The sequence below is a fragment of the Astyanax mexicanus genome, chromosome 22, assembly GCF_023375975.1.
Source record: "Astyanax mexicanus isolate ESR-SI-001 chromosome 22, AstMex3_surface, whole genome shotgun sequence".
Taxonomy (NCBI): Eukaryota; Metazoa; Chordata; class Actinopteri; order Characiformes; family Acestrorhamphidae; genus Astyanax; species Astyanax mexicanus.
In genome coordinates, this window is record NC_064429.1 from 32,720,761 (window position 1) to 32,736,777 (window position 16,017).

Genomic DNA, 16,017 nt, shown 5'->3' on the forward strand with positions numbered 1-16,017 from the left:
AACCAATTTAGCACATTTAGCACACGTTTCTTGCACAATTTCCTCTTCTAGGGTAGTTTGGACAAACATTTTAGGTGACCTAGTTCCAAAATACAATGTGCTTTTTTTATTTTATAGTTATTTTAAATTCCAAGAGCATTCAGGGTTCATCTACAGCCCATGCCATGTAAGTCAAAGCTGGCTGCACACCTCCAAAAAAAAAAAATGTGATTGAATAAAAAAGGCTATAAACCCATTGCTATTACTGGCAGCATATGTTGTACATGGTGTTTTTTATGGGCTGCGGACACACAATGACAGCCTTTTCATGTTTCCTGACGAGCCCATTAATTTCAGGACTGGGAGGAAAAAAAGTCAGCGCCGCCTCAAAGTTTCAATTTGTGTTTACTTGTCTGTTCTGGTCGACAGAAAATGCAATTATTTCCACAATCAGCTACAGTGAGATTTAGTCAGGCCCCCCTGCCAGCTCTTTTTTTCTTCTGTCGGCAAACAAAACGCTCACGAGCCGCCGGAGGACGGAGGAGAAGAATGAAAACACTGAGCCGCGGTCCAGATCGGTTTCACAGGCCTGCTCATGTACTGAGCATGAGATTCTGATACAGTAAATATACAGTCTTACTCTGAATACCAATACATTTCCCCTTTAGAAACTGTAGTGAGTTTAAATAAGCTTTATCGTTAAAATGTTGACAGTTGCATTGGCCTGATTCTGGTTTGAGTCAAGGTCTTATTTTTGGCTTACATCTGGGCCAAGTACTGCCTGTGCCAACACCCCGGTATAATATGGTAATCAGCCCAAACCGCTTGTTCTATCACCCCTGTTAATATGGGAATTGCCCCAAGCCACTTGAGTCAACATCCCCGATTGCTGAGTATAATATAGCAATTGGTCCAAGCCAATTGTTCTATCACCCCTGTTGCCAAGAATAATATAGGAGTTGCCCATAGTGCATGTGCCATTACAACTGTTGCCGAGTATAATATGGTAATATGTGAATAAGCCCAAGCCACTTATGCAAATGTCCTGGTTGCCAAGTATAATATAGCAGTCAGCCAAACTTGTTACTTGTGCCATCACTCTTGTTGCCAAGTATAATATGGGAATTGCCCTGAGGTGCATGTACCAACACCCCTGTTGCCGAGTATATTATGGTAATTCCCCCAATCCACTTGTGCCAACACCCCAGTTGTTGAGTATAATATGGTAATTGCCCCAAGCCACTTAAGCCAACACCCCTGTTGCCATGTATAATATGGGAATTAAACCAAGCCACTTGTGCCAACATCCTCTAAGTATGATATGGAAATTGTCCATGGCGCATGTGCCAACACCCCTGCTGCTGAGTATACTGTGGTAATTTCCCTAAACTGCTTGAGCAAACATCCCAGTGGCCGAGTACAATATGGCAGTCAGCCCTAGCCACTTGTTCTATCACCCCTGTTGCCAAGTATAATATGGGATTTGCCTTGAGGCGCATGTGCCAAAATCCCTGTTGCAGAGTATAATATAAGAAAATAAACCAAGCCACTTGAACCAACACCCCTGTTGCCAAGTATAATATGGTAATTCTCTCAATCCACTCGTGCCAACACCCCAGTTGTTGAGTATTCTATAGTAATTGCCCCAAGCCACTTAAACCAACACCCCGGTTGCTGAGTATAATATGGAAATTAAACCAAGCCACTTGAGCCAACACCCTCAGTTGCTAAGTATGATATGGAAATTGCCCATGGCGCATGTGCCAACACCCCGGTTGCTGAGTATATTATGGTAATTTTCCTAAACTGCTTGAGCAAACATCCCAGTGGCCAAGTACAATACGGCAGTCAGCCTAAGCAACTTGTTCTATCACCCCTGTTGCCAGGTATAATATGGGATTTGCCCAAGACGCATGTGCCAACACTCCTGTTGCCGAGTATAATATGGAAATTAAACCAACCCACTTAACCAACACCCCGGTTGCTGAGTATAACACAGCAATTGATCCAAGCCACGTAAGATATCACCTGGTTGCTAAATATAATGTGGTAATTGCCCCAATCCACTTAAGCCAACACCCCTGTTGCCAAGTATAATATGGTAATTCCCCCAATCCACTTGTGCCAACACCCCAGTGGTTGAGTATAATATGGGAGTCAGCCCAATCTGCTTGTTCTATCAACCCTGTTGCCAAGTATTATATGGCAATTGGCCCAAGCTGCTTGTGTCAACACTCTGGTTCCTGAATATGATATAAGAATCGACTCAAGCCACTTGTTCTATCAACCCTGTTGCCAAGTATAGTATGGGAGTTGCCCAAAGGCACATGTGCCAAAACCCCTGTTGCTGAGTATACTATGGAAATTGCCCCAAGCCACTTAAGCCAACACCCCTGTTGCCAAGTATAATATGGTAATTCCCCCAATCCACTTGTGCCAACACCCCTGTTGTTGATTATAATATGGTAATTGCCCCAAGCCACTTAAGCCAACACCCCTGTTGCCAAGTATAATATGGTAATTCCCCCAATCCACTTGTGCCAACACCCCAGTTGTTGAGTATAATATGGTAATTGCCTCAAGCCACTTAAGCCAACACCCATGTTGCCAAGTATAATATGGAAATTAAACCAAGCCTCTTGTTCTATCCCCCGTGTTGCCAAGTATAATATGGCAGTCACCCCAAGCCGCTTGTTCTATCACCCCTGTTGCCAAGTATAATATGGCAATGGGCCCAAGCTACTTGTGCCAACACTCCAGTTGCTGAATATAATATGGGAATCCGCCCAAGCCGCTTGTTCTATCAACCCTGTTGCCAAGTATAGCATGTGAGTTGCCCTAAGGCGCATGTGCCAAAACCCCTGTTGCTGAGTATACTATGGTAATTTCCTTAAACCACTTGAGCCAACATCCAAGTGGTTGAGTATAATATGGCAGTCAGCCCAAGCCACTTGTTGTATCGCCCCGGTTTTACACAGTTTTACACATCTTAGCATCATGTTCTCCTCCCCCAGTCTCACACACTGATTTTGGATAACTTTATGCTGCTTTACTCCTGGTGCAAAAATTCAAAAGCAGTTCAGTTTGGTTTGATGGTTGGTGATCATCCATCTTCCTCTTGATTATATTTCAAAGGTTTTCAATTTGGTAAAATCAAAGAAACTTATTATTTTTTCAGAGCTAAATAGGAGAACTGAATTAATGAAATAATGTAACTTTTCAATGATATTCTATATTTTTTGAGATGCACTTATAGTCATTAATCAAGGATGCTTGGAAGCATCAGTGCTAAACAGATAAGTCTACTTCAATATATCTATCCTCTATATAGGCCTATGTTGGATTTTGAGCCAAGTAGCATCATTCCCCATTGGATAGAATTGGCGCTGTTGGTTCTGGCACCCATATTTCCCACGTTACACTCAAACTAGCGCTAAAACGTGGCCTTGGTGGTTATCAGTGACTTGTAAAAATTTGTTGAAAGCCTGGGCCACAGCAGCCAATCAACAGAGAGCCGCCGCGATCATCGACCCCTGGTGTCGTCCCAAACAACGGAGATTTGCACCAGAAACAAATCTGTGAGTGGATACGGCGCATTGGAATGACAGGTCGCGCCGTACCGCGGCCCCAGCGCTCTGATTCGCTCCGAGAGCTGCTTCGCCGGATTGGATTTCCAGGCCTAACAGCTGAGCTGCTTCCCACCACATTTATTTATTTATTTATTTATTTATTTATTTATTTATTTATTTATTTATTTATTTCTGCGAAGAGCCACCTCGTGAACAAGCAGCTCTCTGAAACTGGAGCCAAATGAGCACCTGGTCTGTCTCACTCATACACAAACACATGCGTTCACACATTGATACACACACACTCCAGCTAAAAACACACACACACACACACACATATAGTGCGTGTGAAGACGTGATCCAGGCTTTTGCAGAATATCGTAAACAGTTTCTGTCTGTTCTGTGAAACAGATAAGGGTGATTCGTCAACTGGTGTCTCGTTTTGTTGTTTCAAGTCATTATATTTTTGAAAATTAGTGTTAATTTTCTTTTTATTATGTCAAGACGATGTTTGCAAGCTTTAAAGTATAATTAAAATTTGAGAAAGCTAGTTACCTTTAAAAAAATAAGTAATGGGTATCATAAATAAAAAAAAACCATCAAGTTATTACAACAAAAGAGGAAGTTGATTTATTTCTAAGGAAGCCCAGGGGGGGAATCACTACACACTGATGGTGAGTGTCTGTCAGAAACTGTTGGACACACCCAGTATGCAAATAGATTGTGACAGAAGCCAATGAAAAAGAAGCTGTTAATGGACACTGACTAAACTCAGTTATTATATATAGTTAAGTTGGTTCAACTCAAAGATCTTAGTTTGAATGTATATATGAGTCACTAATCAGCTGTTCATGGTTGGCTGAAGAGGGCCATGTGACTGTGTAGTGTGAGAGGGAGTGGGATTCTGGGTAATGCAGTCCATTGAAGAAGAACTGTTCTGTTTGCTGTTCTGTTTAAACCAGATAAATAATGATAGTTCCTCACACAGTTATCTCTATTAAACATGGTCTTTTATGGTCTTTTATGGCAGTAAAAGTGTCTGCTGTATGGCATCACCCTGAGTACCATTTGTAGCACTTTTATTTTTGAGTGTGTGTGCTCACCGCGAGGGTTCGAGCGAAAGTGTGAATGAAGGTGGGAGATGAAGAGGAAGGAAGTCTTGCAGCGAACGAGGGAATAGAAGCAGTAGAAGGAGCATGGATGGAAAAAAATGTACAGTGAGGTGAGAGAGAGAGAGAGAGAGGGGGAAGAGAGAAAGTAAAAAAGAAAAAGAGAGAGGGTGAGAGAGACTGAGAAAGTGAGTAAGGGGGGAGAGAGAAAGATATTGAGACAGAATGTGAAAGAGGCAGAAGGAAGGTAAGAAAAAAAGTGATAGAAGGCGAGAGAGGTGGTTGAAAAAAGAGAGGGAGAGTGAGACAGACAGAGGGATGTTGTAGAGAGAGAGCGAGAGAGAGAAAGAGAATAAGGGCAAGCAAGAGAGAGTGAGAGAGAAAGAACAAAAGAAAAAAAAAGAAGGCAAGAGAGGGTGAGACAAAGAGAGAGTTGGTTAAAAACAAAAAGAGAGAAAAATGGTGAGAGAATGAGAGAAACAAAGAAAGATAGAAAGAACAAGAGAAAAAAAAGAAGGCGAGAGTGGATGTGAAGGAGAGAAAGAGATGGTTAAAAACAGAGAGAAAGAGAGAGAGAGAAAGAAAAAGGGCAAGAGAATGAAAGAAAGATGGTGAAAGGTGAGAGAAAGTGAAAAAGAAGGTTAAAAACAGAGAGAGAGATAGAGAGAGAGAGAGAGAGAAAGAAGGTGAGAGAATGAGAGAGAGATGGTTAGAGAGAGAGGGAGGCAAAAGAAAAAAAGAAGGTGAGAGAAGATAAAAAAGAGGGAGATGGTAAAAAGCGAAGAGAAAGAGAAAAAAGAAAAAAGAAGTTATGAGAGGGTAAAAAAGAGAGAGATGGTAAATAACAAAGAGAGAGAGAGAGAGAAAGAAAGCAAGAGAACGAAAAAGAGATTGTTAAAGAGCGAGGGAGGCGAGAGAAAATGGCCAAGCAAAAGAGAGAGAAAAAGAACAAGTAAAAAAAGAAGGCGAGAGAGGATGAAAAAGAGAGATGGTTAAAAAAACAAAGGAAAAGAGAAAGAACAAGAGAGGAAAAAGAAGTCGAGAGAGGGTGATAGAGAGAGCGAGAGAGATAAAGAGTGTGAAAGAGAGATGGTTAAAGAGAGAAGGGAGGCGAGAGAGAGAGAGAGAGAGAGAGGGCGAGAGAGAAAGAGGAAAGAGAAAGTAATTATATACAGTATATGCAAACAGGAACACCCACAGCTCTGCGTCTCAGGGCCGCTCTTACTCATCACTGCTCTCGCGTTCCCGGCATCCCCGTCTCCCCTCTCGCTTTCTTGTCTTTATATCTGCTCCGGCTGTGAAGAAGCAGGACATTGTATCCGCCCGCAGAACCCCATCACATCTTCATACATAAACATGCGGCACATTCGCGCTGGTGCATTCGCGCTGGAACGCTGAGCGTACCTTCGTTTGTTTTCCAGGAGCTTATTTTATGCGAAGGCTCCAACGCTTCCTCGCTTTCATATCCTCAGATGATTCTGTGAACATTTGGTGGCCAGTGGTGGTGGGGTTAGTCATGGTTGCCTAGGGCTGGGACAAAGTATCGATATTGCGATAAATTGAATGATTTTTGTTTGCGATATGTTAACGATACGTGGCATCAAATAAGTTCCTTAGACTTTTCCTCAGTTAGACTTAAGCTTTATTAATACATATGATGGTGCTAAAATTCATAATTCCTGGTATTTACTTATTAAGGAGTATTGTATCCTTTTTTTAGTAACACAGTTACCGTGGGCAACGTATCATGATAATATTGTATCATCAGATGCCCTGTGATTTCTACCCCTATAGTTGACTATTTTACCCTTTTTAAATTTGCATAAAACATTTCTTTGTTTTATTCTAAGCCATTAATATATATTGCACTTGTTTTGCTACAGAATCAGAACTAGCAATTATTGTCGTACATTTTTGATTGCATAGTGCATAAATCATGCAATCAATTACATTTACATTCAATTAAAAGTCTTTAAAAAATGTCATTGCTACCAGTCTTACCAAGACATGATTAAAACATGCAGAAATAAATGTAGTATTACATATATTTGATTTCAGACAATATGAACGCGCATTATTTAGGCTGGTGAGCTTCATTTAGTTTAATTTATTAATATACCATATTTTTCAGACTATAAGACACACTTAAAATCCTTTAATTTTCCCAAAAATTGTCAGTGTGCCATATAATCCAGTGTGAACTGAGGCTGAAGCGATATTAGCATTACCCGCTAACCATGCTAAGTGCTCCCTTTTATACTTGCCACTCAGAGGCAAGTAGATTGGACCATAGCGGACTTGTTCACCGCATTAAAACAAGCTATGCTGGATGAACCACTAGCTGATAGTGCCCTGGGTTACCGGAACACTCATATTTCTTCAGTATAGCGCTTTTGCACAGCATTGAGTTGGAACATTTACAGCTGTTAACCTATATTTTAAAGAAGATTTAAGATAGCCGAGAGTCTCTTTCTGTGAGTAAATACAATTTCCAGACTTTGCGACAAGTTCTGAGTGCATTGTAGAAGCATACCTATCAGTCACTAATCTTTCACCAGGAGGTGCACTACCCAAACATCCACGACTGTGGAAGAAGAAATAATATAGAATATTTAAATGAATGTTTCAGATACCAGAGAGTCTTTTTCTGCTTGGGGAATCATGAATCTAGATTTTCTAAGCTACGTGTGATGAACCGCTAGCTGATAGCGGTTTTGTCTAGGGCTGCTAACTGTGGCTAGCGCTGCTGCTAACCGGGGCTAGCACTGATAGCTAACTGATAGCGCCATGGATTACCGAAACACTCAGAGTTCTTCAGTTTAGCACTGTCGGGCGCCATTTACTAGCAGTAAGCACTGCTAAACGCGGCTAGCGCTGATAGCTAGCTAATAGCACCCTGGGTTACTGTCCAACACCCTTGTTCATTACTATTTTTGCTTAAAATGTGCCTTATAATCCAGTGCGCCTCATAGTCCGAAAACTAAAGTGCATTAATTCCTGCATTTAAGACATGCAGCACTTTCTAAAAAAAACAGTTGGGATAGTAAAGCATTTCCTACTTTTTAATGTTGCCATTCCTTCTCACTTCAAACACTTGGATCCCAAGCGATTAAAGTGTATCAGGTGTTATCTTGTCTCATTCTTCCTGCAAACATGTGTGTGCAACAATACATGCTTCCCCTGATAATGGTCCATCCCAGATCCCTCAGAGCCCTGAAAAATCCATGCTAGTAATACTGGAGAGTTATAGCATGTCCATTTGACCTTGTAAAGACATAAAAAAAATGAGGTCAGAAAAAAAAAGAAAATAAAAAATAGAGAAATATACTAACATTAGTAAGGTGTGTAGTATATAAAAGAGAACCCTTTAACGACAACAATACAGATAAATAATTTAATAAATGTCAGTAAGGTTTTGATGGCCTTGAGTAGAAACGAGCAAGTCCTTGAGTACGAACATTCACATTTCTACATCCATTTTTAGATATATTTAATGGATTTGATAAATTTTCTGATTTTCTTTCACACTTTTTTTCATTTGTATCTAATTTTCTCTCCAATTTATAAAGTCAATTAACCAACCCATTCATTAGGACTCCCAACACCAAAGAGGGTGAAGACTAGCACACACCTCCTCCGACACATGTGAAGTCAGACTCCGCCTCTTTTTGTACTGCTGCTGTAGCATTGCTGAATAGCATCACAGCGCTAACGCTCGGAGGAAAGCGCAGCGACTCGGTTCTGATACGTCAGCTCACAGACGCAGCCTTGTGCTGATCCACATCACCCTAGGAGTGATGAGGGGAAAGAGCGCCATCTATTGTACTCAGTAGATCACTCAGAAAGAGATCAAGGACAATTGTGCTCTCTCAGGGCTCTGGCAGCTGATGGCAAGCAAGCTGCATGACCGGGATTCGAACCAGTGATCTCCCAATCATAGTCCTGATCACTTAGACCACTCAGTCTTTTTTATAATGGCTGAATGCATCATAGAGTTATGTCTAGCAGTCAATTATCTCTACTTATTTTTTGTTTAATAATTTTTCATTCTTTTTTTAGTTAATCGATGTATAAAGAAGTAAAACCCTTAAAATTCAGGTCATAAAAAATTAAATTAAATGTACACAGATTTGGTGGCCTTAAGTAGAAATGAGGCCTTAAGTAGATTTTTAAAACTATTTTAAAGAAGATTTTAGTTTTTATTTTAAAGAACTCTTATTTTAAAGAAGTTTTCTGTGAGAAAATAAAGTTTAAGGATGTAAAAACTCAGTATTTCACACATTCTAAATGCATTGTAGAAGCTTATCTATCAGTCAACGATCTCTCACCAGGAGGTGCACTACCCAAACATTTACGACTGTTGAAGGAGAAAGAATATAGAATATTTTAAAGAATGTTTCAGATACCAGAGAGGCTTTTTCTGCTTGGTGAATCATCCAGTATACACATTTTCTAACCCAGTCTACAAGCGTCGAATGAACCCAGACAAATTTTTGGCTTTTCTCCATCGCAAATCTGTACCGAGTCCAGATCCCCTTGGAACCCATGCTGGCTCGGCTGCGTGGAGAGTATATATGACCATTTGGCAAAAGCAGCGGACTTGTTATGAGTGCATAGTCATCCTATAATGAGGAATAAATTTAAATTAAATGGTATTTTCTTCTATATTTGTAATTATCCACTGAATTAGTGCTTCATTAACAACATTTACACCATTAACTCTTATTAAAAGTCACTAAATCTGATGTATTCCCTCACAGTTCAGGCTCGTTATTGCATCATAGCATCGGTTTTTGTTGGAAAATATAAAAACCTGCCGAGTTCCACCTTCTGTTAAAACCTCTGCTCTGTTTGCTCTTGGAGCAAATCTGGCGTTCCTCCAGGTAAACATTTGGCCTATTATATTCATTTCCCTCCTTTCCTGATGCGTTTAGTGATAAAAGAGCAAATAAATAAAAGATTTACAGAGCGGGGCATAACATTTACACACAAAAGCGAATGTTTAATTCCATTCACTCAGCAGCAGCAGAAGAGTTTATTTCAGTAAAACATTATGTAGCATTAGAACTAATAAAATAAACATTAAGTACAAAAACAAACACAAATGTATTGTTCAAAAAGGGGAATGTTTTTTTTTTTTTTTGACAGATTGTCATAATAGAGCAGGTCTCAGATGCAACATGCGCAGATCAAAATATTAAAATATATATTTTTAAATAAAGTACTGTACGAGGATAAACCATCAATACTCAGCAAAGACTAAAAAGCAAATGAGCCCCTTTTATAGGGCTAAACCATGTGGCTAATACTCAGGTGATCTGCTTCCAGGAAGTGTAACGTGCTGTGTCATGTGATCGGGATTGAGTGTGATGTCAGTGTGTGTTGAGTGTTTTATTTATTGTGTGTTGTGTTTATATATCCATCAAAAAATATTTAGACAACCACTAAAACTAAAATGCCAAAATATATTAATATTACTGTTTTATCAGAAAAAAAATAAACTATTCAATATATATATATATATATATATATATATATATATATATATATATATATATATATATATATATATATATATATATGTGTGTGTGTGTGTAATTTGGAATGTGCTAACATGCTACATATAATTATGTAATTATTTTTGCAGTCATCTGATTATTAAAGTCAGAATTCTCTGATTTCTCACATTTAATTAGGGCTCCAGAAATTGTTGAAGAGATGGAGATTGAGAGAGAAACAGAGAGAGATGAAAGAGAGAAAAGTAGAGATAGAGACAGAGAGAGAGAGACGAAAGAGAGAAAAGTAGAGATGGAGAGTTACAGAGATACTAATACAGAGATAATCAAATAAATCATATTATTGAAAAAAAATATATAAAAAATATCCAAACAATGAATTACAAGGATAATTCATGTCTAATTTAAATGTAGCAAATTGTTTATTTATGTATTTAAGTGTATCAGGTGTTACCTTGTCCCATTCTTTCTGCAAAAGTGCCTTAAGGTGTGTATCAATACATGCTTCCTCTGTAAGATGGTCTATCCAAGATCCCTCAGAGCCCTGAGAAGTTGATGCTATTAATACTGGAGAGTTAAATAATGTCCATTTGGTGTAAGATATTCCGACCTTGTAAAGACATAAAAAAAATGAGGTCAGAAATAAAAAGAAAATAAAAAATAGAGAAATAGACTAAATATAGAAGAGAAAACCTTAACGACAACAATACAAATAAATAATTAATGTCGGTAAGGTTTTGATGGCCTTGAGTACAAACATTCACATTTCTAGAACCATTTTTAGATACATTTGATGCATTTGATACATTTTCTAATTTCCTTTCACACTTTTTTTTATCTTATTTTCTCTCCACTTTATAAGGTCAATTAACCAACCCATTCATTAGGACTCCCCCTATCACTAGTGATGCCCCTCAACACCAGGAGGGTGAAGACTAACACATGCCTCCTCCGATACATGTGAAGTCAGACTCCGCCTCTTTTTGAACTGCTGCTGATGATGCAGCATTGGCGAGTAGCATCATACAGAGATAATCAAATAAATCATATAATTAAAAAATATATATTAAAAATATCCAAACAATCAATTACAATGAAAATTTATGTTTAATTTAAATGTAGCAAATTATTTATTTATGTATATGTGAATTGTTTATGTATGTGTTGTAACTGATCAATTGTTATTCTTTTTTTTTTCTTCAATTAATCATTTAATTAATTAATGCTTTGGCAATACTGTAATATATACAACTATGGTCATGCCAATAAAGCTTCTTTTGAATTGAATTGAGATGGAGAGAGAGAACGAGAGAGAAAGAGAGAAAAGTAGAGATGGAGAGAGAGAAATAGAGAGAGAGAGACGAAAATAGAGAGATACAGGGAGAGAGAGATAGAGAAAAAGAAAGCGAGAGAGAAATGGAGAGATACAGAGAAAGAGAGAGAGAAATGTAAAGTTGAAAAGAAACAGAGAGAGAAATGAGAGAATAGTAAAGAAATATACAGAGTAAGAGCGATGAAGAGAGAAATGTAGAGATACTAAGAGAGGGAGAGAGTTGAGAGAGAAATGTAGAGATTAACAGACACAGAGATAAAAAGAGAGAGAGAAAAATGTAGAGATGGAGAGATACACCGAGAGAGAGAGAGATGAAAGAGAGAAATGAGGAGATAAAGATAGATACAGAAAGAGAGAGAGAGAGAGAGAAACACCACATTTTTCGGACCACCATAGCCATCGACGAAGATATATTCAGAAGCGCTATTGCTATTTAAACGACGCAGGCAGAAGGAATGAATGTGGACTGGTGGCGGGGTTTAAGATAGAGACCTATGACTTAGTAGTTTAGTAGTATTTTGAGGTATTTTGACAAATTTAAAGGTCTCATTTGATTGGTTTGTTGTTGGAGACATTTGAAGTTTTGTGCATTTTGCTAATAAACCTACGATAATTTGCAACAGGTTTTAATTCAATTCAATTCAATTGGAACTAAATAGGAAATCATTGATGTTCTACTGGCTTTACACCAATGGACTCCAACCACAGACTCTACGATTTTCTTTCTTCAGTCCAAACGCATTATCTGACCATCCACTGCTCGTCCTTTCAAGCAGCAGCAGCAGCAGGCCGGAGATCAGTCTCCTCTCTTTATGACTAATTGAGGCAATCACAGAAGGCTTGAACTAATGCGCTTTACACAGATAGCGGCTGGGAGGCATGCGGCGCCTCTCGCAGGTCAAGAGCAGAATAATTAACTGGTGATTAAACCCTCAGTTTGGTGAGTTTAGTAGTTAAGAGCGCTTCACAAGAAACAAGGGCATGTTCTGCTCCGATATGCGGGGATTTTCTCCTCTGATGTTTGCGCGTGTGTGTGTGTGTGTGTCGTCGCTTCTGCTGCCCTTGCATTTCAGTGACGGATGGTCTTTAAAGATGCATGTTAAGCCCACCCTTCCCAGCTTTTCTTTATTATCAGCACTGCAGCTGAAAGCCTCGCAGATAGGAGTGGCCTCTAATTACACAAAGCACTGCAGCTACTCAGAGATGTTTACGACTCGGGAAACACAATTACGAGTCAAGATCTAGAGTAGTCATGATACACTCAACATTGAAACCAGATGGAGAAAGAGAGAGAGAAATGTAGAGATGGATAGATACAGAGGGAGAAAGATGAAGAGATACAGAGAGAGATGGAGAGAGAGACATAAATGTAGAGATGGATAGATACAGAGGGAGAAAGAGAAAGAGAAATGTAGAGATGGAGAGATACAGAGATAGAAAAAGATGAGAGAAGGAAAAAGAGAGAAATGTGGAGATGGAGAAAGAGAGAGAGAAATGTAGAGATACAGAAATAGAGAGAGTTGAGAGAAGGAAAGAGAGAGAAATGTGGAGATGTGGAGATACAGAGATAGAGAGAGATGAGAGAAGGAAAGAAAGAAAGAGAAATGTGGAGATGGAGAAAAAGAGAGAGAAAGACATGTGGAGATATGGAGATACAGAGATAGAGAGAGATGAAAGAGAGAGAGAGAGATGGAGAGATACAGAGAGAGATGGAGCAAGAAAAAAAGAGAGAAATGTGGATATGGAGAAAGAGAAATACAGAGAGAGAGTGAGATGGAGAGGGAGAAATGTAGAGATATAGAGATACAGAGATATAGGGATGAAAAGAGAGAAAGAGAGAGAGATGGAGAAGAAAAAGAGGAAGAGAGAGAAATGTGGAGATGGAAAAAGAGAGAGAGAGAAATGTGGAGATGTGGAGATACAGAGATAGAGAGAGATGAAAGAGAGAGAGATGGAGAGATACAGAGAGAGATGGAGAAGGAAAAAGAGAAAGAGAGAGAAATGTGGAGATGGAGAAAGACAGAGAGAGAGAAATGTGGAGATTTGGAGATACAGAGATAGAGAGAGATAAAAGAGAGAGATGGAGAGATACAGAGAGAGAGATGGAGCAAGAAAAAAGAGAGAGAAAGGTGGAGATGGAGAAAGTGAGAGAGAAATGTAGAGATAGGGAAATACAGAAATAGAGAGAGATGAGAGAGAGAGAGAGAGAGAGAGAGAGAGAGAGAAATGTGGAGATATGGAGATACAGATAGAGAGAGATGAAAGAGAGAGAGATGGAGAGATACAGAAAGAGAGATGGAGAAAGAAAAAAGAGAGAGGGAAATGTGGAGATGGAGAAAGAGAAATACAGAGAGAGTGAGATGGAGAGGGAGAAATGTAGAGATATAGAGATAGAGAGATGAAAAGAGAGAAAGAGAGCGAGATGGAGAAAAAAAAGAGGAAAAGAGAGAAATGTGGAGAGATGGAGATACAGAGAGAGATGGAGAAAGAAAAAAAAGAGAAATGTGGAGATGGAGAAAGAGAAAGAGAGAGAGAGAAAGAGAAATATGGAGATGGAGAGATACACTGATATACCGGCACAAATAAACCAACTCTCACTGTCTGCTCACGCCTCTTACAGAGACAGACAGACAGATAGACAGTTATACACAAAGAGAGACAGACATTTTACAAACACAGGGAGACTGGCCAGAAGAAAAACAGAAGACAGAACAAATACAAACATATAGACAGACATATTGTATTGCAACCAGAAGGAAGTGTTGGATTGTAATTCTATTCAAAAGAAACATAAAAGTTACCAGGAGCTATAAATTCTTAAACATTTTGATTGACATAAAAAAAGTCTTGGTCTTATTTTTTGAGCTAAACATACAGAAGTAGTGGGTAATGCATAGCAGATATCTCAGCATGTAAAGAGTTGTAGAGGTTCCTAATGGAGTCATATGGTAATCCATCAATTCCATGCAGATTGTGTGGTATAGGGGTGGATAGAGTGTTGATCGAGCGTCCAATAGCATCATCCCACACATTTTTAATCAGTGATATCTCTGGTAATGAGGCTGGTCATGGCATAGTATCTTTATTGTCTTCAAAGCTTCAAAGCTCTTGGTCTTACAGCAGTATGTGGACGAGCATTGTCCTGCACTAAAATACTGCACTAAAATAGGTGCAGTAGCAGAGGTGGAAAGTAATTAATTACATTCACTCACATTACTGTAATTGAGTAGATTTTATGAGTAATTTGTAATTGTAAAAAAAGTAGTTTTTAAAATAGGTAATTTTACTTTACTCAAGTACATTTTGACACAAGTAATTTACTTCAATACATTGGATGCGCAGATCGGTGCACAGATGCTCATGCGTGGAATAACGAGGCAATAACGTCCTCATGCGATGCAAAATGTGCCACGCCGGACTCGAGTACATTTTTAAATGGGTACTTTTACTTTTACTTGAGTAGAATTTTAGCGAAGTAAAGGTACTTTTTCCACCTCTGTGCAGTAGTGACTTAGCACTCAGAGCACTGCTCACTGATATCACATTGCACTTAAGTAATGAAGGGATGCCTATTGTTTGCACGTTATTTTAAAAGAGTAGAAACTGAGGACGGCTTTATTTATTCGAGTTTAAGAGGAGTTTTCTGTCGGCAGCACCATGTTTTTAAGTATCTGCACTAATATCAGATGTTCTTTGCTCTTTTCTCTGTCAAGTGTTTCATTAAGAGACTGATAAGAGTTAGCATAGCAATCGCTACAGCCATCAGCCAGGAGATCAGATAAAGAGGAAATGAATAAAAACGAGAGAGAGAGAGAGAGAGAGAGAGAGAGAGACAGAAAATGAGGGAGACCTACAAGGAGAGAGATACAGAGAGAGAGAGAGAAGTGTAGAGATGGAAAGATACAGAGAGAGATGGAGACAGAGAAAGAGAGAGAGAGAGAGAGATAGTTCGGTAATTAACACACTAAAACCACTGTTCTGTACTAAATACAGAGATAATTATAAATCATATAGCTTCAATATAATCTACACAAATACTCAAACAGTTAATTACAATGGTAATTAAGGTATAATTAACCTTCAATTGCTTCTGTGTATTTGAACTGTTTTTTAATTGTTTTTTTTCTTCATTTAATTAATTAATGCTTTGGCAAGACTGTAATTAACTATGGTCATGCAAATTAAAGCTTATTTGAATTGAATTGAATTGAATTGAGTTGAATTAAATTAAGAGAGAGAAGAAGAGACATATGGTGAGGTGAAGAGAGAGAAAGAGAGAAATGGAGAGATGTAGAGATGCAAAAATAGAGAGATGGAGAAAGTGTATAGATGGAGAGATACAAAGAGATGTAGACATACAGAGACCGAGATGAAGAAAGAGAAAGGGAGAAAAGTAGAGATAGAGAGAAAGAAAGAGATAAAAAAACGGAGAGATACAGAGAGAGAGATGGAAAGAGAGAAAGAGAGAGAGATGGAGAGATACAGAGATAGAAATAGACGTAGAGATGGAG

General features: G+C 38.7%; 1 protein-coding gene across 1 annotated transcript in view; it reads left to right on the forward strand.

Moving 5' to 3' along the window:
- Positions 1 to 16,017, forward strand: part of rtn4r (reticulon 4 receptor) — a 135,304-nt gene that overhangs the window by 30,171 nt on the left and 89,116 nt on the right. The gene's annotated exons all lie outside the window — the stretch shown is intronic.